The sequence below is a fragment of the Patagioenas fasciata genome, chromosome 1, assembly GCF_037038585.1.
Source record: "Patagioenas fasciata isolate bPatFas1 chromosome 1, bPatFas1.hap1, whole genome shotgun sequence".
Classification (NCBI taxonomy): Eukaryota; Metazoa; Chordata; class Aves; order Columbiformes; family Columbidae; genus Patagioenas; species Patagioenas fasciata.
Genome location: NC_092520.1, coordinates 20,255,566 through 20,278,817, shown reverse-complemented (window position 1 = coordinate 20,278,817; position 23,252 = coordinate 20,255,566). Strand labels below are relative to the sequence as shown.

Below are 23,252 nucleotides of genomic sequence, written 5' to 3'. Positions count from 1 at the left end.
AGACATAATTACATGAAAATTTGGGTGTGTCTTGGAGTACATTCATGTGACATAACTGAACTTTTGTGGGATGCTACAAGTAGTTTCCTGTGCTTTTTTATAAATCCTTTACAAAGGAAGGTAAATAGAGGAAGCAGAAATATCCGGCTCATCAATACTTACCCATCCAGAAATCCACTGCAATCTGTTTACCTTAATAAGTTGCTCCAAGAGTTTTTATTTTCTTTCCTGTGGGGAACCCCCTCTTCTGGTATCAACTTGCTGCCCTCCACAAAAACAATGTGTTCTGAAACCAAGTTAAAACAAACATTAGCTATCCACAGTTTCTCCACTTCAAGCTTTTTCTACCAATTATGTTCATTAAACTGATTTCCTTCTAAATTTACAGTTTGAGTTCAAACATGACTTTTAGCACTATCATCCCACATTTCCAGAATAGTTTCTTTGATGCTTTACAGACAGACAGGAAAAAAAATGTAACGTTTAGTAAGAGACAGACAGACATAACTGCAATTAAGTAATCAGACACTAGAATTAAGAAGTGTATCTGGAACAGAATATTAAGAAAATAAATGGTTCAAGTAAACTAAGCTATGGAGAAAAGAAACTTAGTAGTTAAATTTCTCTGCCTTTTATTGTGTCAACCTCCTTGACACTAAGAGCAGAACATACTATGCTAAAATTAAGATACAGCAAAAGGAAAATTACTGAACACACATTATCGGTCAGGCTTACAGTGCAATATATACCTTACGTTGTTAATAATTTTCAAAATGTATATATGCACTGCAGTGATACTCAGCACATGTTCAGGTATCCATAGCTTAAATTAACACATGATCATTCACAAGAGACTTAAAATGTTCAAAGTTCAAGCCTATATTTATTCTTCAGGTTTTGTAACAGTCGTCAGGTTTCCCAGACTTGGCAGCATTTCTAAAATAGAGAGTATCAACTTGTGTAATATTTAGTGTTTGAGGACAGACCTTAAAATGCCCAGACAAAGAGGCCCAGAGGAATAAAGCTCAAATATTCTTCAATGCATTTACAAAATTATTCAAACCCATTAACTGAACTGGAGTGGGGCCAGGGATGGGGGGGACACATGATGACCAAACAGCAAAGCTGTGAACCAGACTAATCCTAGAAGAGCAGCAACCACCTTTAAATTCCTTCATATGTTAGCCTTACAGCCAAATGCCATTATGTAATAGCATTCAAACCACAATAAAGGTAACATTCAATTGGAATGAAAGAGGTTTTCTTTCAAAAAAACCTCAAACATACCACACTGTGTTATCAATGCAGTTGGTTTGTACCTCCTTGGAAATCAGTCAGTTACACTGAAGATTAATTTAATCCCAAATTCTCTTTTACATATCTTAGTTTTCCCTCTAGGGCTGAATAATTCAAAGTTAGATTTCCCCACATCTCAGCTTTTACTGAAAAGAATTAATTCAGTTCGCTGATTCTTAAAGTTTCCCAGGTTTATTCCATATATTTTCTTTCTCTACAAGAACAAAAGCATCACAAGTACATAAAGCTTTTAACAAAGTTTTAAATATACCTGAACAGATGGGAAGAAGAAATGAGACTATGCCAAGATTACACCCCAGGCCTGACTCAAACCTTTGCTATTCCTATTTTTACAGATCCTTGGTAGCAAGACAGACTTACGCTATATTACAGTACATACACATAAATGTTGCAAAGGCAAGACTCAAAACGTGTATTTTTTTACCTTTTTTTTTTACAAAGACACTTAAAATGGTTTCAGTGACCTGTATTATTAGGTATGGCATAAAAATAGGAAAAGTTCAAGGTTAACTGCTAGTGCATCGTCATCAGTAAAATCTGCATATATTTCCCCATAAACACCAGCTTCTACCTCTGCAAAACTCATCAGCAAACTTACGACAAAAATCAGATTTTTTTTTTCCCCAAAAAATTTGCAAAATTAGGTAGCTTGTTTTCTAAAATTGTTAGTACCAAGCAAGAACATAAAAACTACATAGGCAATGTCACATTCAGTATTTTGAGATGAACAACTATCAAAAAAGGAATTAACTACACAGTGAAAAGGTTTAGAATGGGAAACTAGGAATTTCACACCTGGTAGCAGCAAAAGATGCTTAACAATAGAAATACAATTGCTAGAAACCTTTAAGATTTATTAGACTGATCACTGGATGAGCTGTTGAGACTGTTCAGGGAGGGAGGAACAACCAACAACCAACCCACAAAACCACAAACCACCTGCCCCCTCACCCCCACTCCCCCCAAAAAAACCCAAACAAAACAAAACCTGGCAAGATCTAGTCTGCAGAAAAAACGTGCTCAGTTTTGCTGCAGAAGGAGCTCAAGGCTTTGTGGCAGCACTCAGGCACCAAATTACAGCTGGGTGGAAAGAGAGGCACTACTAGTGTACAACAGCCCTTCCTGACCCAGGCTTGGTGTGTTCTGTTAAATCAGGCTACATCACTCATCTATAAAATTCTTCATGCTGAAATAAATCACAATCCCATTCAAGGCCTAATTGCTGGAAGAAACACAATGCAAAATGCTTGCACTTCTCTGGAAGGATGGCAAATATTACAGCTTTTAAGATAGCCATCTAGGTAACACTCCATAGGCCAAGTTTCAACTCCATTGTTGAATGATAAAATAGTTTTAAACCTATCATGAATTGCAGAAATTGAGGTGGGGTGTTTATCCAACTAAAAATTATCAACTATACTTTAACAAAAGCACAAACCGGAATTTAAAACCCTTTACTAAGCGCACCATTAATAACACCTGGGATTAAGGTGACACAGGAGCACAGTCATGACACTTGGAGCAAAATCACAAAAACCAAAGAGAGTCCCTGAAATTCAGCCAAAACTAGAGTTCCACCAGCACATGGCACTTGAAACAGACATCCAAATTAGGCCCAGCATGTGCAAGTACTTCCATATAAAGGCTAGAAGCCTAAAAATAAAAAAAGAAAACTTGAAAGACTGCTTTTGAGAGAGCACATAACTGAGACATCTTCAACAGTGAATGGATCAACAAAATTTATGAGACAGTATTATACTAAAGTACATAGGAACAAGAAGAGAGTGATTGATTTGCCCCAGTGAAGGAATGCTACTTTCTGGTACAACAGCACAGTATTCTAACTAAATTATTTACCCCAGCAGGTACTGTGCTGCATTTAAATTCCATATCCAAACTAGAAGAAATAGTGTATTAACAGTATACTATCAATCACTTAGACTGAACAGTGACAGCATGTGTGAGATATGGGGAGCAAGAGAGACTGCAAAGTAGTAACTAAAGACATCAACTACTGTTGTGCAGACTAGAGGAGGAGGGCAGACCAAAACAAAACAAAACACCACCACAAAAATAACCCCACACCCACCACTGAATGATGGATGTGAATTCTTATAACACAGCCAATTGCAAACAGCTAGAAGACTAACAGAAAGCAAAACAACTCCTGATTTAGTTCTGAGCCATACAACATAGTACAATTCATAGGTGTAATTATCCAGATTGGACTCCAGAAAAGCATATTTAAACTCCCAGGAGACTTTAAAAAATTAATTGTAATTCATTACTTGACCATTTGACTTGAAAAGGAGAACAATGTCAGTATGAGGAACCCAGCTGAAATGGAGCTAAATGGAGCAGCAAGAACAAAAAGCTTCTTGACAGCATACAGACCGTTTAAGAACTCCCCATATTAAGTATAAAACCAATCTAAAAATATGCCAAAAACCCCATAAAGACTACTATCAGGAAGTCTGAGTTACCAAGATGCTGGAATTGTACAGGGCAAGTTTCATATACATTTGCCCCATCCTTTACCTTTCGCTAGGCATGGTTTAAGACAGGCTACCAAGCTATGTCAGCGCAAAGGTTTGTCTAAAGCATCAATTCCTGTCAGTTTTACAAACAGTAAAATTTTCTAAAGAAAGAGTACCCAAAAAGCCTGAACCACAACAGAAACCACAGAATGAAGTCTTTGCACTGAACTTCAGTAAGGAAAAGATGAGGCAAGACCACATCTAAGCTCTCTTCCAAGGGGTCAATTCAGAAGAAAAATGTCCTATCAAAGTGCTAATAGAAGAGGATTTTAGAACAAATCACTAGGGCCATATGACATTCACTTAAGATTTCTAAAGACAGTCAGCAATTAAATATTTAAGTATCTGTAAACAGTTACTTAAGCAAAATCTGACAACATTACTCAAATAATTACACACTACAATCCTACCTTCATCTCTAAACAGACTGATTGAAACGACAGCTGGACAAACATACAAAAGAAAACGTAACATATGAAGACAGAATTAACAGGGATTTTGCAATGAACACTAATGCTTCACAGGACTACCGGACAGATCTTTTGAAGAGTTCACATACTTGTTGACCAACCCTGATTAAACTGGTATACAGCACTTAAGACTTCTAAGAGGCATTCTAACACATTCCTCACTGAAGACTGCAGTGCCAATTATAATAAAGATTTGAGAAGGGGTTCTCTGAGGGATTTGTAGTTATTTGGAGAGGAAAATATCATGCATTGTTTGCTGTTATCACAAAAAACCCCAGAAGTTACCAGACAGGTTCAAAAATAAAATTATACAGCTCAACATAGATAAATCAAACATAAGAGACAGTGACTGCTACAGCAACAGTTTCCTAATCACACAAAATTACTCACAGCAGCTGAAAACACCAACTGGTTGTAAAAAACTACAGAAGGGTATCACAATGCTGAATGCTCCATGAGTAATGGTAGGCAAAAGCACTGGTGATAGATGAACAGGGGGAAAAGAGTAACTACATACATAGCAGTTCCTCTAAAGTGGAAGCTTAAGATCCAAGTTGCAACCATTTCAAATCAAAGCTACTCAATTATCAACAACCAAAGAGGAAAAACAATGCAAAAGAAGCATCAAGAACAATACAGAACACATTTGTCACTACATAAGATTCTGGTGAACTATGTTTCTTATCATGAGATGTTCAGGTCACCTCCTTCACAGAGACTGGGAGAAACAGATGAGTTACATGGCATGAACTATCTATATTAAAGGAAAAGTCTTCTTGTTGGAAAAGACAAACAACAAGGAAGATAATAAGTCTGCAAGAAAAAAAAATCACATAAGATAGTTATGCCCAGTGTCTAACAATACACAAAAAGGTGTCCAGTGATATAATTAAATAGCTCTAATAAGCTATTGTGCGGGCAAACATTTTCTTAATTGTGAGAGCGAGAGTCACTGCTGTAGAATGCTACCAGTTCAAGGACTGGGCAAACATGACAAATGCACCTTGGCTCTTAAGGACAGTGGTCCAAAGGCAACTCTACAAGTAAAGTTCCTAGCCAGCCAGCTGCTGAAAATCAGCACACAGCTGCAGAAAAATCATGCTGTACCTGCCAAGTTTCCATTTCTAGACATCACTCTTGCAAACAGGCTACTGAATTGTTTACTAACTTAGTACAGCAATTAATCTAACCTAGTAGAGGAATAAATAATGTTCTTACATGCAGAAGAAATCTCATGGAAGTTTTATTCAACCAAAATCTGAATTCTGGCCTACGGTTGTCAGGCTGACTTCAGTAGCAGGATGGGTCTCAACATACAAGCAAAATAACCAGGTAAGAGACCAATCTGAACGCATCTCGATGTTGTGTGAGGCTATACAGTTCAAATGATCAATTCCTGATCCTGACGTTTCTTTGACCATAACATTGTTTAATTCCTTAATTCAGCTACTTCCAAGAGTTCTTATCCTTATTACAGAAAGTCATTATTTATCACTCAACTTTTTGTAAGTCTGATGATAAAAAGCTCAGTCTATTGTCAGGACTATGGAATTATGAAGAAGCTCTCTAGCTGTAACATCTTTCTAAAACTCAGGAATGTTCATTCCCTACACAACCAGATGCAACCTACATACCATGGCTTTCTTGGGGTATGACCCATCCATTGAATCCCAGTGGCTGATTGAACATATGCCACAGTTCACCCCAAAGGCAAAGTAAACTGCTCCAATTAAAATCACCTTTAAGTAGCTGTTTTACACTGCAACCGAAGCAGTCTAGTAGCCCAACTACGCCCACTCACATAAGGATAGAAAAGTGCTAGAAAAGCAGAAGTAATCCAACATTTTGAAAAGTTTGCAATTTAAGCCAGCTTTAAGCTAAATCAGAATGCTGCTATGGCAGTCCAGTCTCAATTTGGGTAGTGAATAATATATACTGTATCTGGACAAACACCTACCTATGTGAGCAGAACTCCATGTTAGACAAAATAAGGGAGTTGTCATGAGATAAAACTTTTACCAAAATGACCACACAATAAAACCATTTTTGTTAAAGACATTCTTACTATAAACATTCAGCACTTTTTGTTTGGTGTGTGTTTTTGTGTTTTGGTGGTTTTTTCCTCCCTATATCCTTCCTGAGGGATATCTAGTAATCAGCTCTAGCATTTTATGCTCAGATATCCGGTTGCTCTTATTTACTGTCAACTTTTATTTACTGTCTCTGACTTTAACAGAAGTTTCAACAATTCTCAAGGTCCACCCAGTTATCAGGTCCACAGACTTCTGTTATGCTATCATGTGGCACAGCTGTTTCTGCAACCACGCACATAACCAGACAAAAGTTGATCCAGTTGACAGAGATGTTCCTGCTGAAGTCGCTTCTGGCCAGAGCAGTTCTCCAAAACAAAAATATCTGTGCAACACTAACAGTTCTGCCTGAACATGCAGTTGGTGCCACAGCTCTGAACTTCAGTGTAGGTATCACTTTAGCGGATAGGGTAGTAACAAGCCAAAAGCAACAGACCAAACTGCTCTACTCTGATAGCAAGTACTACATAAAATACTCCAAAATGCACGTGCTACCCAACAATGAAGCAAGCGACAACAGACTGAATACTAAAACACGTGTATATCCCGTGGTCACAAAGAGTGGGGTATCTAAAACTTGTAAGGCTTTAAACAGGCCTAACATACTGCATGAAAGCCATAAGGACACAACTATTTCATCAGTTTACCAGCTTCACACACAAATAATGCCAGTTTGTTCAGCACAAATACTTCCATACTTCTGGCTAAACTCAAGTGCAAGTATGCACAATATCAAAGCAAAACAAAATGATTTCTTAAAATATTATACCAGCTGATTACAAAGTATCACCCAAGAGCCCGAATAACATTTAGCATTAACTCACCCATGTATTTATATGTTTTTCAGAACACAAGTAAGGACTTTTGGGAACAGGATACCAGGTTTAGGTCCACACATCTATATCATCCACTGTCTGAGTACCACCATGTAAGAAGCCTGAGATCTCATTACTTCAGCCTAAAGACACTACTCCAGAATTTATTCTGCAGTAGGTTTGGAGCTGCTTCAAATTTTATTCTTTCTCCAGATTTTCAATGCAGTTCTATGTATCAAATAAATCAGCTTAACAAAAGTCATTATGTAACACCCAAAATGTGTTTGTCACAGATTTCAGGAAATTTAAAGAGAAAAGCATATGCACATGAAGACCTGTATCCAGCAAAGATAGCAACTAAGAACACTAAAAAGACAAGATCTAAACAGCAAAACAAATATTTTGAAGCACTTAAGTCAGTAAGTTTTAGTTTTATTCAAAAGAGAAACTATTTACATACAAACTAAAGCTTACTGAAAACATGCAAAGCTCATTATCTCCTGAGTATCTTAACTGCATGGCAGCCATCAGCATTACATGGAAACCAGATGTCGGCATTCAAAACTGATGTTTCCAGGAACATTGAATACCTTTACTTAACACAGCCTCCACCTTGGGTCTTCCTACTCAACCAGTGCTAAGAATTGCTCCTCTGTATGCATGAACAGAATCAAAATTCAGGGTCACTCTCAAACTGGATTCTATTCAGGGTCAATCTTGAATGCACATGTATCCATACCAACCACCTATCATTTTCAAGATGACTCACAGGGGAATGGCAATTCATGGCAAATCAAGACCATAATGTTGACTAACTATGTATAAGCTTTAGGGCAGCCATACTTGCATGAACCTCCCCCCCCCCCCCCCCTTATATACACACTTCCTAAGTATTTCATCACTGTTTAATCATGAAAAGGTGTTGATCAGCAAGAACCCAGCACCACCTCTAGCCTTAAAAGCCATTATGTCTAATGTAGTAAGACAGTAAATTTTCTCTCTCTACTACTCAAGCGGCAACATGCTGCTTAAGGATATCCTTTATTATAAATGGAATAGAAAGGTGAAACAAGACAAAGAACCAAAAGAGCCACGGAAGAAGATATATCTAAATGTTTATCTATTACTTATATCCAAATGCCTATCTATTGCCAGGAAAGTAGGTAACACTAGACCACAGCAACGGACTTGAAAGATGACCTAAGTGGAAAGGGAACAGTACAGTAACAGTAGAGAAACGCTATGCTAAAGATATGAGAATAAGAAAAAGGCAAATAAACCACTGGAAAATGAGTAGTAGAAAGTGGTCCTACTACATGATGCAAAGAGGCCAAATTGTCATTTGACATATCTTAATTTTAAAAGATGAAACACCTTGTAGGAAAAAAAATACATACTGAATGGCTGTATCAGAAACAGACCTGAGAACAGTATAATTATTTAGAAGTCTGGACTGGGCAAGAGAATACAGGCCACTGATAAATGTCAGTGGGCCACAGTACACATTTCAAAAACAAGTCTTACTCTTGCTCCACAGGGACCAATGAAGATTGAGAATTCAAATCTGTGAAGTCTCTAGCTTTTGCTAGTGTTCAAGAAATTAAATTGAGACAGTAATATACAAAATGTATAATTCCTTTAAAACAGCATTTAATTATTACAGGTTCTAGGAAGCAGGGCTGGAAGCACTCTGTTAACAGATATATTACAGCAAGTGCTACAAATTTAGTATAGATACTAATGACAAAATGTTCTATAAGCAAATATTCTATTTCTCTTTCATAAAAGGTATAGTTGCATTGGCTATACTTTTGATACTGTTGCATCATGATTACAGTGACTATACTAATCTGTAAACACCTCATGTACACAAGTAGCATGCAATCTTTCAAATTTGTAAAGTTACAAGAAATTGGGTGTACAGCCAATCGCATATAAACCAATCAAATAAAAATAAAACACCAGAGACAGAAAAAAAGGAATCTCAACTGTGAGAGGATGAGGTCTACTAGATCTAATGCAACTACATGTTCAGAAACACCAATTTATTAACTACAGTAATGCTGATTCTGTTAAGAAGCTATCCTTCCTTGTAAAATACACTGGTTTTCCTAAGTTAGTACATTTAAGATAATTTTTCAACAATATTTAATGCATTTGCATTTTATTTATAATTTTACACAAAGGAGGGGGGGAAGAAAGTAAAGCACTGCGTATCAACGGAGAACTTAAGCACTGCTAGTTTAATATAATAGCCGATGTTGGAAGGCAGCTCTGGATATCACCTTATCAAATCTACCCCAGCTCAGAGTAGTGGCAAATTAGAAATGAGATCCATCTTTGAATATCTATTAGGATACAGATGTCCCAGGCTCTCTGGACACCCTCTTCCACTATCATAGCTATTCTGAATTTCCCTTGTTACAACGTAGGCCCATTACCTGCTACCCTTATCAATGTGCATCTCTGAGAAGAGCCTGGCTTCATCCTCTCTCTACTTTGTCATTACTTAGTTGAAGATGGCAGTAACATGTCCCTCTAGCCTTCTCTTTAGACTAAGCACACCCATCCCTCCCAGCTTTTCCTTCTTTGTTATGTGTTCCAGCCCTCCCAGCTAGTGGCCCTCCACTAGGCTCACTCCAGTGTATCAGTATCTTCTTATAACAGCCCAAATTGGAGAAGACACTGTAGATGTTGTCTCCCAAAGAACCAAACAGTGGGGAACATCACCTTCCTCAAACCGCTGGCTCCAGTCTTCCTTAATTCAGCTCAGTATGCTGTCGGCATTCATTCCTGCAAGGGTGCATTGGGCATGTTCAACATGCTCTCCATCAGGACTGCCCAAAGCAGTTTCCACCGCATCAGTGCCCAGCCTGTACTGCTCCCATACATTCAAGATATGAAGACACTATATTTATTGTCAACAAGGACTTTTAATGTTATTCTTCATTAATGCTTCCTCTTGCTTGTTTTTTTTTTTTTAATTTTATTTTTTTTATTTTAGACAGGCATAGAGTCTACACTTTATACATACAGCCCACAAGACAAGTAACTCTGCACAGATAACTGGCAACAGCACACCCAGCCTCTCCGTGCCTGATTGCACCAATCTTTTTTACTAATGCTTTTAAAAACCTTTCTTTTTACGTTGTCAAGTGCTTAGAAAGAGGAAAAACTGTTCTGCCATAGTTCGTAAATGAACAAGAAGTTTGTAGATCAACCATTTTCCCTGTCTTTAACTAACACCAGCTACCCGGTTTCCCTGAAAATAAGACAGGGTCTTAAATTAATTTTTGCTCCAAAACTTATTACTTTTTCACATGTATAGCTACCTGGACACTATTTAAATTGACCTTTTTTAAATGAACTGTAACGAGGGCTTATTTTTGGAGTAGGGCTTATACTTTGAGCATCCTCAAAAATTATGCTGGGGCTTATTTTCAGGGAAACAGGGCAGTAGTCTCAACCAGATTTTTCATCCCTGAGAAATACCCAAGTATCAGCTAACAACCTACTATTTTTAGTCCAGTATGGACATGCTTCTTCAACACAATTTACCTGCAGTGATCAGCATTCAATGCAGCTGGTAATTCAGAACATGGAAAGCTGAATTTGAGTACATTCATGCTATGCCACATATAGGAGGGAAGTCCATGTAGACTATGACCAAGTAAACAGCCAGGAAAGCTACAGTATATCAAAGCAAAGAAAATATTAACATCATCAAAAATTAAATTAAAAAAAAAAGGTGAAGAAAAGAAAAAATAACCACCAAATAGTCCAAGTTCTGTGCTGATGTAAGGTTGATAGGAAATGGGATCCAAGAGAAGAATGGATATGGTAAGCATGGCAAGTTTAGTAGGTTTTCACAGCTGTGCTGGCTGCATAATGTACCCTAGAGCCAGCCAATCAAGATTCCAGTTTATCAAAGTAGTTTTAAAAAGTAAAAGGTAGCTTTATTTTTAAAGAAAAAAGATGCATATTGTATTAATATTTGGTAAGGCTGCAGTTCCACAAAAATAAAGCACAGCTGCTCTAGGACAGGACTACTACGGTTTTGGATTCCCACTCCTCTCTCCCAGCAGGACTCTTTCTCCCTATTTACAGGTCCTACTAGCCAGTCCACCATGGGAGCTAACGTGGTAGAAAGCTGAAATACAAAACCAGAGCAAACACCCAACACCTACACACCTCTCCCTAAACATTTCATTGTGATGATTCACAGAGCTAAACTGACTCCCCCTGCCCACCCCTCCCCTCCCCACCCCCCCAAAAAAAAAAAAAGGCCAGTGTTGGTACAAAGAAGAGAGGGCAATAACAACCCTGAGTTGGGCTGGTTTAAACAGTCCTGTAATTAAGCATATACACTTATCAGAATTTAACCCCATGAAAAATACAGTATATAGCATTTGTTCTAAGCCACGATTTTGTCTTTCAAGTCCAAATCTGCAACTGGAATAAAGACCTGCACAACCTAAAGTGTATTCCAAGTCTTTAAAAAACAAAACAAAGAAAAACCACCCCACCACCACACACACACATCCGACCACCATCTTTGCTAGTGGGGAACTTTTAAAATCCTCTTTAAACTTTCGCCTAAAAAGAAGAGAGTGATGCCTCAGTAAGTTATTCCAAGTCTTATTTATCCTGTGTCCTCAAAGGCTACACACTGTTCCCTGTGTGAATTTATCTTGTTTGGGAAATAATCAGCACTCAGAAATTAAGCCGTTAATATTGGGGGAATGGGAAAAACACCCTATTACCTAATATGTTATTGGGTGCATAGTCTCTCCTAGATCAAGACTAAGTCACACCCCAATCTATTCTCTTTTAATTGAGGAATAGACTGAGTTTCTGAAGTCTGTTAATAGAAAGCACATTTTCCAGTCCTTAAGTCATTCTTGTAGATCTCAAATTCTTTTTAATTATTAAAAAATGCTGGACTTAGTTCAGATCATCAAAATTGCTGTACTACACACAGTACTAGTTAGGCCATCTCAGTTTTTCCATGTGTTAATTCTTTGCATAGAAGTATTTATAATGATTGTCACAGGGACAATGGCAACAGTTCCAAGATACATCCAACAACTGTGTGTGGTAAGAAACAACCAACCTTTGTTGTGCTTTCCATTTTCTGTCACTTCTAAATCGCTTTTTTTTTTTAATTTTTATTATATGTATTACAGAGAACTTCTTCCCTGGTCTTTCTAGATACTACTTTGCTGCTTTAATAAGGCACCATCTACCAGAACAAAACCTTATCTTCTGAATGAAGATTATTCAAAAGTAACACAACAACCACAAGTGTAAAAAAAAAAAAAAAACAAAAAAAAAAAAACAAAAAAACCCACAATACCTCCCTAACCCATTCAAAAGATGTCTGGTAAATTCTTCCACCTTAGTAAGAATTCTCAAATGTATATAGGTTGATATATTAATCAGCAATTCTTGCTGAAACAAAATGATAAAGTTATTTCAGAACACTAGGTCTTCTTCCCCTTTCCACACATACATTAAAAAAAAAAAAAACAGAAAGGAAAAAAAGACACTGATACCACACTCATATAATGTAACTCTTATCATGGGCTCCTAGGAGTCAAAGTTACAGACCACATTCCGCTAGCCTCTGTACAAACATGGAATAAGACTGTTCTAAGAGCAAACAACCTAAACATAAGGGATAACAGACACAAAAAAGGAGAATGCAAGGAAACAGCACCACCACAAACAATGGCTAGAATTAGTTCTTGTTCCAATTATGGTGTTTGAGTCCGAGGGTGACAGGAAAGGTGGTGGTTTGGTTTTGCTTTTAGTAGGCTTTTTTTCCTAAAGTCAGCCTCTTTTGCACTACCAGGTTGCAACTGTTTTAAAGGGCGCACACTGGGAATTTTTCAAAGCAGAAGGGGCATCACAGGAGAATGAACAAAGCGTTTAACAGCCCATGGAGTCACTTTCTAAATAGCACTTAAAATCTCATTAACAACAAGATAGATAATACCCTTCACAGCTAAACCCCAGCTTTAATTTAAAGGGAAGGAACCTGTTACTTTTACAACCATAAAATGTAAGATGCAAAATCACCAGCCAGTCAGTGCAGAAGACAAGGAATGCACCCTTGTTCATTATTCTAATTTCATATCAACAGAGCAGGATCACTTTTACCACAACTGTAAGAAAAACTGTTACCACAAGACACAGAGGACAAAGGCAAGGTCTGAGATTTAGTCACGTGATTTATTAATAAACAATTAAGTGTTAGCTTTGTTAACAATTATGAGACAGCTTACTATGTGGAAGAAATTTGTAGTCTGTTAGAAGGGCAGCTAAAACAAGGGCTAGATCAAAGTCTTAAGCCAAAGATCTCATGACAACGTTGTCCACAAGTGACAGCAGAGTTTTCCTTTTGGGAAGGAAGAAAGGCTCGCCTTTGCGAGAGTAGCCCGAGCTAAAGGTCAGACATCCACAAAGATAAGGGATTTAGCTGGTATAGAAGGCAGCAAGTCTGAAAGAGAGAGAGACTTGAAGGTCATCCATACAGAGATGACAGCTGAGTTTATGAATGAGATTAACAAAATAACTTTTAGAGAAACCTGATGTAGTACTAGGGGTAAATGCCAAATCCGAGAAGCCTTACAGAGATCTAAAGAAAAGGAACTCCAGAAAGAAGTAAGGGTTTCATCAAGGTTAAACTTTCAAGGTGGGGGCGGGGGGGGAGGGAGGAAGAAAAAAAAAGGTTGGTTGCCTCATGAGGGGGATTTTGTTTAAAGTTCAGTATGGTCATATTGCACAAAAGAACCTAAAGAAACACAAGATGCCAATATACTTCCAACAAAAGTCTGCAAAAGGAAAACAGGTCTATGTTTCTAATAGTGGCTATGAGCCATAACAGGTCTATTATAAATCAGAAAATAATGCAGATAACTATTGTACACCCAACTTTGCCATCTTCTTCCAATGCCATCTTTCACAACAGAAGAATTGAGGAAACTGCATGTAGAAACCCATACAAACTCTTCCAAAGCACCACTGTCCTCTCATAACAATTCACTTTGTTTGCTGGTCTCCCAAGACTTACATCAGTGAGCTATGTTGCAAGTATCTAAGCAGTTGTTGTACTACCAGTAACAGAGTATGTGACCAAGTGTACATCACTACTTTGCACAATCTATTGAACAGGGGAAAATATCAGGAAAAACTTACAAAGCATAAATACCTTCTGAACACAGAGCAGTTTCAAAAATACATTGGTGGCAACTGTGTCACTGGAGACTCTCAGTTGACCACAAAACTGAATGATGTCTGTTAATTTTAATTACACTGGACTAGTAAAATATGAATTTGTCATCTGTATTGTAAGCATTGCTTGAAATTATTTTGTTCTGATAGCAAATTGCAGTAAGAAAACCACCTTCATCATTGGCATGTCCAATCCACAAAGTACTTCAGGTGAAGGCGTGAGAATCCCTCAGTGGAAAGTTATGATCTAACCTGTCTACAAAAGACAAAAGTTGATCTCATCTAATGCAACTGGAGATGTTCTCATCCACACAGACACATGACTGAACTTCTCATACATGTGTGTGAATTCTAAAATTGATGATTTCTGGAAGCTCACAGAAGACAAAGGCCTTAAACTGTCAAAACAATATAAGCATAAACAAGCTGAGTTGAAATCATAGAATCATTTAGGTTGGAAAACACTCTTAAGATCATTGAGCTCAACTGTTAACCTAGCACTGCCAAGTCCACCACTACACTATGTCCCTAAGCACCACATCTTTTAAACACCTCCAGGGATGGTGACTCAACCACTTCCCCAGGTAGCCTGTTCCAATGCCTGACAACCCTTTCCAGAAAGAAGTTTTTCTTACTATTCAATCTAAACCTCCCCTGGCACAACTTGAGGCCATTTCCTCTTGTGCTATTGCTTGCTACTTGGGAGTTACAGTAGAGACCCTTCATGAGCTTCGTTGCCCTCCTCTGAACTCTCTCCAGCATCTCAATGTCCTTCCTATAGTGAGGGACCCAAAACTGAACACAGGATTCGAGGTGCAGCCTCACCAGCACCAAGTACAGGGGCACAATCACTGCCCTGGTTCTGCTGGCCACACTATTCCTGATACAAGCCAGGATGCTGTTGGCCTTCTTGGCCACACTGCTGGCTCATGTTCAGTCAAACCACCCAGAGCAGCAATAAATGCTCCTTAGTCACCTCAGTGGAGGTAAGGGATGGAGATCCACACAGCAGCAAAGACGCAACGCCTGTCACACAGGAATTAGGGCTTCTCCCCCACAAAAGGCAGAAGGATCAACAGCCCAACTGAAGTCCATCTACACCAATGCACACAGCATGGGCAACAAAGAGGAGAAGTTGGAAGCCACTGTGCAGCTGGAAAACTGTGATATAAAAATCAACATAATCGAAGTGTTAAATGAAGAGGACATATCATGCAACTCCATTCCAGAGGTCTCCCTTCTATCCCAAATTTATCTTCAAAGTAAAAAACATTATCTGACAAACTCACAAATCTTGGTCCAAGATCAAGAACGTTAATACTAGCATCTGAATTGAGCAGATCATTCAGATACTGAGTTAGCATCTACTGCCAGCCATACTTGCAGCAGCATGTAGGGTAGGCTACAAGCATGGAAGAAAAGCTAAGTTTCCACTGAACTCTAATCTCTCAGAAACCCAGTTATTCTCCTGGAACAACCACCTAATAAGATTAAATCACTGAAAATAAATTGAAGTTAAAAAGAAGTTGCAAAAAAAGTGCTTTCAACTCTTGAGTTAAACTCAACAATTTAAGCAAAGTTCCTGCAGCATACAGGGTTTTAAGAACCTCATGAGGCAAGCGTTACTGCAAACTTTTCATAAGGGACACCTTACTAGTCTTTTGAACTTCAAAGTTCAATCTCTTTCCACAGCTACATTGAGTTCGCTGTTATTTGTGATGTACACGTCTTCTGGAAAAAAGAAACCATTCTCCATGAACAGTGGATTTTCCATTAGGAATAATATTTCATACAAATTCTTCAAAGAATTCCTCATTCTGCTTTTGTTGCAAAGTCTATCAATTGATTGCAAACTCTCACATGAGACAATAGAATTTGAGTAATTCTGTATTTAGTCCTCGAAGCCAAAATGAAAGCTACTATAACAATGCAAGACTGTTCATGATGCCACTGGGGAAAAAAAAAAAAAGACAGCAAAAATCTGAAAGAGATTGGTCCCACATACCTCTGCATACTTGAACAAACTCTGTAGAAGACAAAACTTGCTTTCACTCTTTCACTGGCATTTGTACATTCTTGCTGATGCAAATCCCTCTTAGCATATTATTCCAGGGTGAGCAACAGTAGAATGCACTCATATATTTGGGGTCAAAGAGGATTAATAACAATAATATAAAGCAAACGTATTAGATTTTCTAATCAAGACAGTCTTTTATTAAAATAATCACTTAATCAAATCATAAAATGGTTTGGGACCTTAAAGATCATCTAGTTCCAACCGCACTACCATGGGCAGGGACACCTTGCACTAGACCAGGTTGCTCTAAGCCCCGTCCAGCCTGGCCTTGAACACTCCCAGGGACGGAACATCCACAGCTTCTCTGAGCAGCCCGTTCCAGTGCCTCACCACCCTCATGGGGAAGAAGTTTACCTAATAATGTCCCATCATCACCTTCATTTCACAAACTGAAGAATTTTGTTCCTAGAGCTGACCTTGCAGCAGTAAGTACCAAACACAGGCCCTCACACAACAGCACGGCCTATCACCACAGGATATACTTTTTACCTCCAGCCGTGCTAGAGAAAAGGCTGTACCACCACCACAGCTGGACAAGCACAATGTGCTATCTACTAAGATGAATTTGTGCAACATGTTAGTGCAATTCACACACCAGCTGGCAACTGCTTATTGACGTTTACTGAATCTTAGCTATACAGATGTTCTTGGCAGTATTCTCATCTTTTCATAAGCAGTCACACAAAGCTGCAATATTTTTTTTTCAAACCAGCTCCAGCACACAACACCCTTTTTCACTCCCTTCAAAACCAGCCACCTCCCTCCTTCCAAAACATTATTTGCCTCGATCAATCTTAGAAGTAACTTTTTTAACATGAAGAAGCATTCAGAAAAAGCAGAACAGCTGTTAGACTGGAATGTATAATGAATCAGAAGTAAAATTAGATTATAGGCTTGCATCCAAGACATGGTAAGAGTTAAAAAAATTACAACTAAAATTTAAAAATTATAGTAATAAGTCAAGGTTTAGAACAGACCACTTAGTGAAAGCAGGTCATACAAGTTATCAGCATCTTTTATGAGGTGGGTGATTTCAGAAGCTCAGAATAAATCCAAATCTGATGCCTTCCTCCTAAGCAGTGAGGTTCTGCTGAGAACCTCCTACCCTTTGTATAGGTAAGCCACCAAAAAGTGACAAAGAAAGTTGCAAGCTCCACAAATCACGTCTACTCTCTAGAACGACGTGGGAAAGAAAAAAATATTTCAAGATACAACTGGTGGTGAAGACTATGCCACCTGAATCCTCCCCGCAGCCAACCAAGCGCAGAACCCAGAGCACAAACCAGGCGCTGCCTTTTTGTTTTGTTCTCCGGCTGCACGCTCCCACCGGCGCCGGCCGCGCTGGGCGGCCTCTAGCGGCCAGACCCGCGGAGCGCGGTCGCATCCCAGCGCCGGGGCTCCGAACCTCTTCCCCGTGCGCACACTGCCTTACTTTCCCCTTCGCCGCACTACTGTGCCGTTTCAGAATCCCCCGTGCAGCAAAAAACAACCTAAACCAAAACAACTTCGTTATTAAAAGGGGCTCAAACCAGAGTCAAACTACATCCCAGTCCTACAGACATTGCTAATCAACCTCTCCTTAGCCGACCTAAAAGAGATCACAATCTGTTTGGAAATACCACACAAACAAAACACCAAAAATGCTCACTATTAAGAAGCTGTGGGTTTTCCCAAAGACCTCCAGCTTTTTGGGGAAGGGGCAAAGCAGATGGCTCAGAAGCCCCCAAAAGGCACGCAAACTACCAAAGGCACCCAAAAGAATCAGCCAAGCACATCTGTGAGTGTAAAAGAACCAGCCTGAATGTATTACTCGGTTATTTTAAACCTCTCATTTCCTCTTCTTAGCTTCAAGATATGGAGGCCACAGGATTGTAGAAAGAGGGTAAAAAAAAATTCAAGATGGCTAAAGGTGTCTCGTCATGTATTTTAATTCACGCTGTAAAACTCTAGAGGGCACCCGAAATATGCCCTCCCCCTCCCTCCCGAGCCGGGTAACGTGAGCAGCGGCAGCAGCCCGTCGTCTGCCTGCGGGAGCTGGTATTGCAGGAGCGATATCTGCAGCAGCAGCGCCCACCCCGAGGAGGAGCCGCCTCACAGCCATTACTGGGGCTTCGCCCCAGGGCACCAGCTGCTGGACCCAGGAATTTCCCCACCCAAACCTGGAGGCCCCTCCTTCTACCCCTGCCCGGGAGAATATGGGGGGGTGGGTCATGCCCTCCCCAAGCAGGTCTAGCAGAGGCAGAAACAGATACACAAACAGCACTCACAATGGAGCTCCCTCTCTCCTTGTTGGTCTCTGCCAAGGCTGCACCAAACTGGGCTGGAGCCTAAGGGAAAGACCTGAGGTTAACACAGGGCAACGAGGAGCAGGCAGCGCCCCCAAGCAGCATTTCCTTCGCTTGGCCATGGCAGGTACCTCCTGCATCACCCACCACTTCCCTTTAATCCCAACCCAATTAATAAATAAATAAATGCTGACCTCCTCGGGGGAGGTGGGGTGCCCCCCGAGCGCACCCACGACGCCCGCCCCCGTTTAAGGCGGGGGGACAAGGAGCCGCCTCAGGCGCAGCTGCACCGCGGGCTTCTCCGCGCGAGTGCGGGGTGAAAGGCAGCGGCGGCACCCACGGCGGGGAGCAAATATTACCTGCTAACTTGCCTAAGGAGCCCTGAACCGGTGCACCGGGGGGTCGCAGGGCCCTCAGCGGCGGCGTCTCAGCGCCGGGCGAGCGCCTCGGCCCCCCGCAGGCTCCCGCGGCAGTTGCCCCCGGTCTCGGGTTTGCCCCCCTGCAGTCGGCCAGCAGCACTGCCGCCTCCTGTCCGCCATTAGAGAGACCGAGCCAAACAATACGGGAGGGGAGCAGCGACGGCGTCAGGATCCGCGGAGGGCCGCGCCGGGCAGCGGAGGGAGGCACCCGCGGGGGGGGGCGGCGAGGGCGGTGGGTGGGGGAGGCACCGGGGCAGAACAACAGCCGATGGCCCGGCACGGAGAGGAGGGAGCGAGTTAAGATAGGAGGTGCTAAAACAGACCCGTCCCTTCCCCCAAATGCCCCTGCCCCCCCTCAGGGCAGCCGCCGGGCGCCCCAGGTTTGCCCCCGTCGCCCACCTCCGGACTACGATGGTTATCCGTGGGGCTGCCCCCGGTGCTGCCCGCGCCCCCTCCGCTGCCGCCAGAGGTGGCGGCGCGGCTGCGACGACACCATGGGGTACTTAGCCCGGGTAGCTCGGAGGCACGGCAGCTGCTCTTCCGTCCCCGCCCCGGGGGTAGTTCTGCGCCGCCAGCCGCCCGCCAGCCCGCCTCTGAGGCGCAGCACCCCCACCTTACCCGGCTCCCCTCAGCTCGCAGGCATGGACCCCCCCCCGCTGAGGACGCACGCACTCTGCGTTACTCCTCCGGCGTTTCAACTCTAACTCGGTCCAGTCCCGGGCGAAGCGCAACTGCTAGCGAAGGGGAGGAGGAACCGGGCCAAGCGAGCTCGGGGAGATCCGCCTCCCTGCTCCGCCATTGGCTCCCCCAGAGGGCGGGCTCTCGCGCTGGGCCAGCGGAGTGGGTGGGCCGCCCATCCATCAGAGCCGCCTGCAGCCGGTTGACCCTATAAACTGCCAATCTTCCTCCTGGCCATGCCTGGGGTTCTTCCCACTTTGATCCATCAGGTTTGAGGAACCCGGATCGTTGCCCACCGGCTCGTTACCCGCGCCCGAGGGCTGCGCTCTCGCTCCTGGTCCCCGCGCGCTCCTTGACAGCCACAACTTGCAGAAGTTTGCGCTCTGCTGGCGGGGACGTTGCACTGCCTGTCCCAGCTTGGCGCTCGGTCCCTATGGGCGCCGCAGCCCCGGCCGTAGGGCACGGGCTCACCTCTGCCTCTCGGCCGCCCGTCGCCGAGCGATAGAGCTGGCAGGGCTTCTCCGTGGCCCTCCGGGAGCTGCCATCTCTCTCCTTCGCCCAGCAGGGCTTTGAACCTGGGGCCATTCCCATGAGGGACAGAGCGTGGATAATGGAAGCGCTCCCACAAGGGAAGAAGAGGAGCGCACGTATCCCCGGGAGGGCGCCTCCTCCACAGCCTGCCCCGCCAAGCAGCGCCTCCCCGCCGCCATCTCCCTAGGACGCCCTCCTGCCCCCACCCGCGGCGGGGGAGGGCGCCATGTCAGCCGCTGACATGGCTCCTGGAGGAGCTGCTGGTGGTGGTGGTGGTAGCAGTGGTGGCGTCCTCCATTTTGTCGGAAGCTGCTGCGGGGAGCTTGGTACCAATTCGAACCAACGTGAGGCGCAGAGGGACGTCCATTTGAGGCGCCTCTGCCCAGCTCCCCCGGGGAAGAGGAGCCGGGTGCCCCCGGCAGCGCCGTGGGGTGGGGAGGAGCGCTCCGGGCGGCGGCCAGGCGCCGGGAGCCAAGCTCTCCGCCCGCCCTCCGCCAAAATGGAGGATGCGCACTTCCCTTGCGCGGCTCTTCCCCCCGCGCTGTCCATGGCAGTCACGCCCGCTCCTTCGAGGACCTGCCGAGCTCACCCTCTGTTCTTGCGCGCTAGTCCCACTCTGCCCCAATCACTCATCCCCTCCTGCCCAGAAGAGGGAGAGCGAGCAAATACCCGCCCAGCCTCCTCCAGCCGGTACCAATTCGTGTCAACCACGCGGAGCAGTGTCCCCTGCAGAGAAGAGCCGGGTTCCGGCCGCGGGCGCCATTTCCAGCCCCGAGCCGCCCCCGGAGCAGCCGTCCCCTCGGGCAGGGCAGAAGGCACAAAAGGGTTGGTCGTTCCGCCACAACCCATGATGTGTTTAGTTAATGTTTTTGATGTGTGGGAGAGACCAGAAACTTTTTATCTTCTGTTATCACAACAATACACCTGATTTCTTCCTAATGGTCCCACCCGGAGACACAAGCTTCAGTCAACAACTCAAGACAAAAGCTTCTCCAACACTGTTACTGGATGTTGTTGACAAGAATTAATGGGTTTGTTCACACCATCCTAGCTGTCAGATAAGCTCGGGAGAGCTACTTGGTGTGGGGGGACAGAGTTATCTCATGGCTGTTGGCAGTTAGTGGTGCAGCTGCTCGCACCTGAAATAAAGAGGTGAGCTGATGGTGGAACAGCTCCAACACAGCCACTGCCAAGGAGGGAAGTGCCACGGAGAGGAATCACCATCCGTTTTGATGTTCTCATTGAAGTTGCCGTGTAAATTTGTAAACTTTGTTCTACAGAACAGCTGATTATATTCATAGTGACCCGCTGTTGAAATTTCCACATTTGATCTCATATACTCCATCAGGTCAGTTGGCTCCATTATTAGCCTTGAATATCTTCTAGATTGGTAAAAGTCAAAACCGCAATAAGTCATCCTCCACATTGAATATTTTCCAACCTTTCCAGATGTACATCTCAGGAAGATGTTTGTTCTACAACAGTGCTTATCCATAAACATTTAAGTTCTGAAGAAATTCGGAAAGAATCATGAATAGAGGATATAAATACATGTGTTTGAGATCTTTGATGCATTCAGAGATGAATGGTAGAAAGACTGTTTCTTTAGTTTAGAACACATTAGGTGAAACCTATCACTCTTATTTGTCATTGAAAAAGTAACTCAAGAGCATCTTCCTCTTACCACTGCTCTAGCAATAGACATTACTTAACAATGTTGTCTAGGACTTATGTGTAGCAATGTACCAATAGACCATTTTCATTAATGTTTTAGATTATAAACTTAAAATGAAATGTACATATATATAAAAGTTCATAAGTCCTGAGAACCCTTGTTCCCCTATAGACATGCAACCCTATATTTGAATTAATATGTTCAAAGGTAGATAAAAACAATGAAATACACTATTATTTTTCCATTATTTTTTCAACTGACATTGGGAGAAAGGAGAAAAATGTTCAGATACCTGGGTGAATTTCTCTTCATCTGTAAAACCATGTATAATTCAGATTATTTTTTAAGAATAATCCAGATCAAGTAATGATTTTTTATGATTTGAGAAAGTTAGAATTAGCTCAAACATTAAGCAGTAAAATCTCTTCATTAACACAGGAGATCTGAAATGGATATATTTATAGGCTCCACGACACTGCTTTCATGGACAGGCCTGATGTCAGCAACTTCACTAAAAAATGTCAAACGTATTGACTGGCAGTAGATAAATTCAACAAAGCTGAATCAACAGTATGCTCAATGCTTTACAAGAAGAATGACGTCCTTCTATCTGTCATGGAGTAAGATTGTCTCAAAAAGCAGTCAACTGTATTTGAACTAGAGAAGGAGAAACCTGATATATTTTAAAGAGTTTACATTTGAGCAGGAATCTTAAGAACACTAACAAGCCAATCTTCAAGTGATGCATCATAAACTGTAGGAACAGAATGAACATAGTTTAAAACTACTTCCTGCTACCAGCAATATTTGTCTATGATAAAGGATAGTGACACTTGCTCTAGGATTAGAAGCAAACATATTCCATTGGCTGTAGGACTTCTTCAGCCTGAACACTGTTAAGGTTTACATCCATCTAATTGTCCAGGTGTCTAGAATATAGTTCCGAGGAATGAAGAGGAAATATTTGAAGATGTCTTTCACTACTTCATATATGTAACATTTGGAAAGTAGTGGTTCATGAAACCCTACAAAACAGTTTACTACAGCTGATTTGAAGATGGACTTGGAAAAAAAAGTTTGGAATGCAGATAAAATTCATGTTTATAGAAATGTCTGTGTGTT

The 23,252-nt window shown here is 42.0% G+C and overlaps 1 protein-coding gene across 15 annotated transcripts in view; it reads right to left on the bottom strand.

The window, feature by feature from the left end:
• The window catches only part of ZMYM2 (zinc finger MYM-type containing 2), an 89,241-nt gene extending 68,627 nt beyond the window's left edge, over positions 1-20,614 (bottom strand). For 3 of the 15 annotated variants that reach the window (XM_065831110.2, XM_065831169.2, XM_065831158.2), the window contains exons 1-3: positions 19,865-20,005; positions 18,810-18,869; positions 163-286 (exon numbers count right to left, since the gene is read on the bottom strand). The gene's annotated coding sequence lies outside the window, so the exon portion shown is untranslated. Of the gene's footprint in view, positions 1-162; positions 287-18,809; positions 18,870-19,186; positions 19,477-19,645; positions 19,785-19,864; positions 20,006-20,395 lie in introns of those variants that run through there. The other 12 variants (XM_071804004.1, XM_065831131.2, XM_065831150.2 and 9 more) reach the window with 12 other exon arrangements.
• Between the last annotated feature and the right edge of the window lie 2,638 nt (positions 20,615-23,252).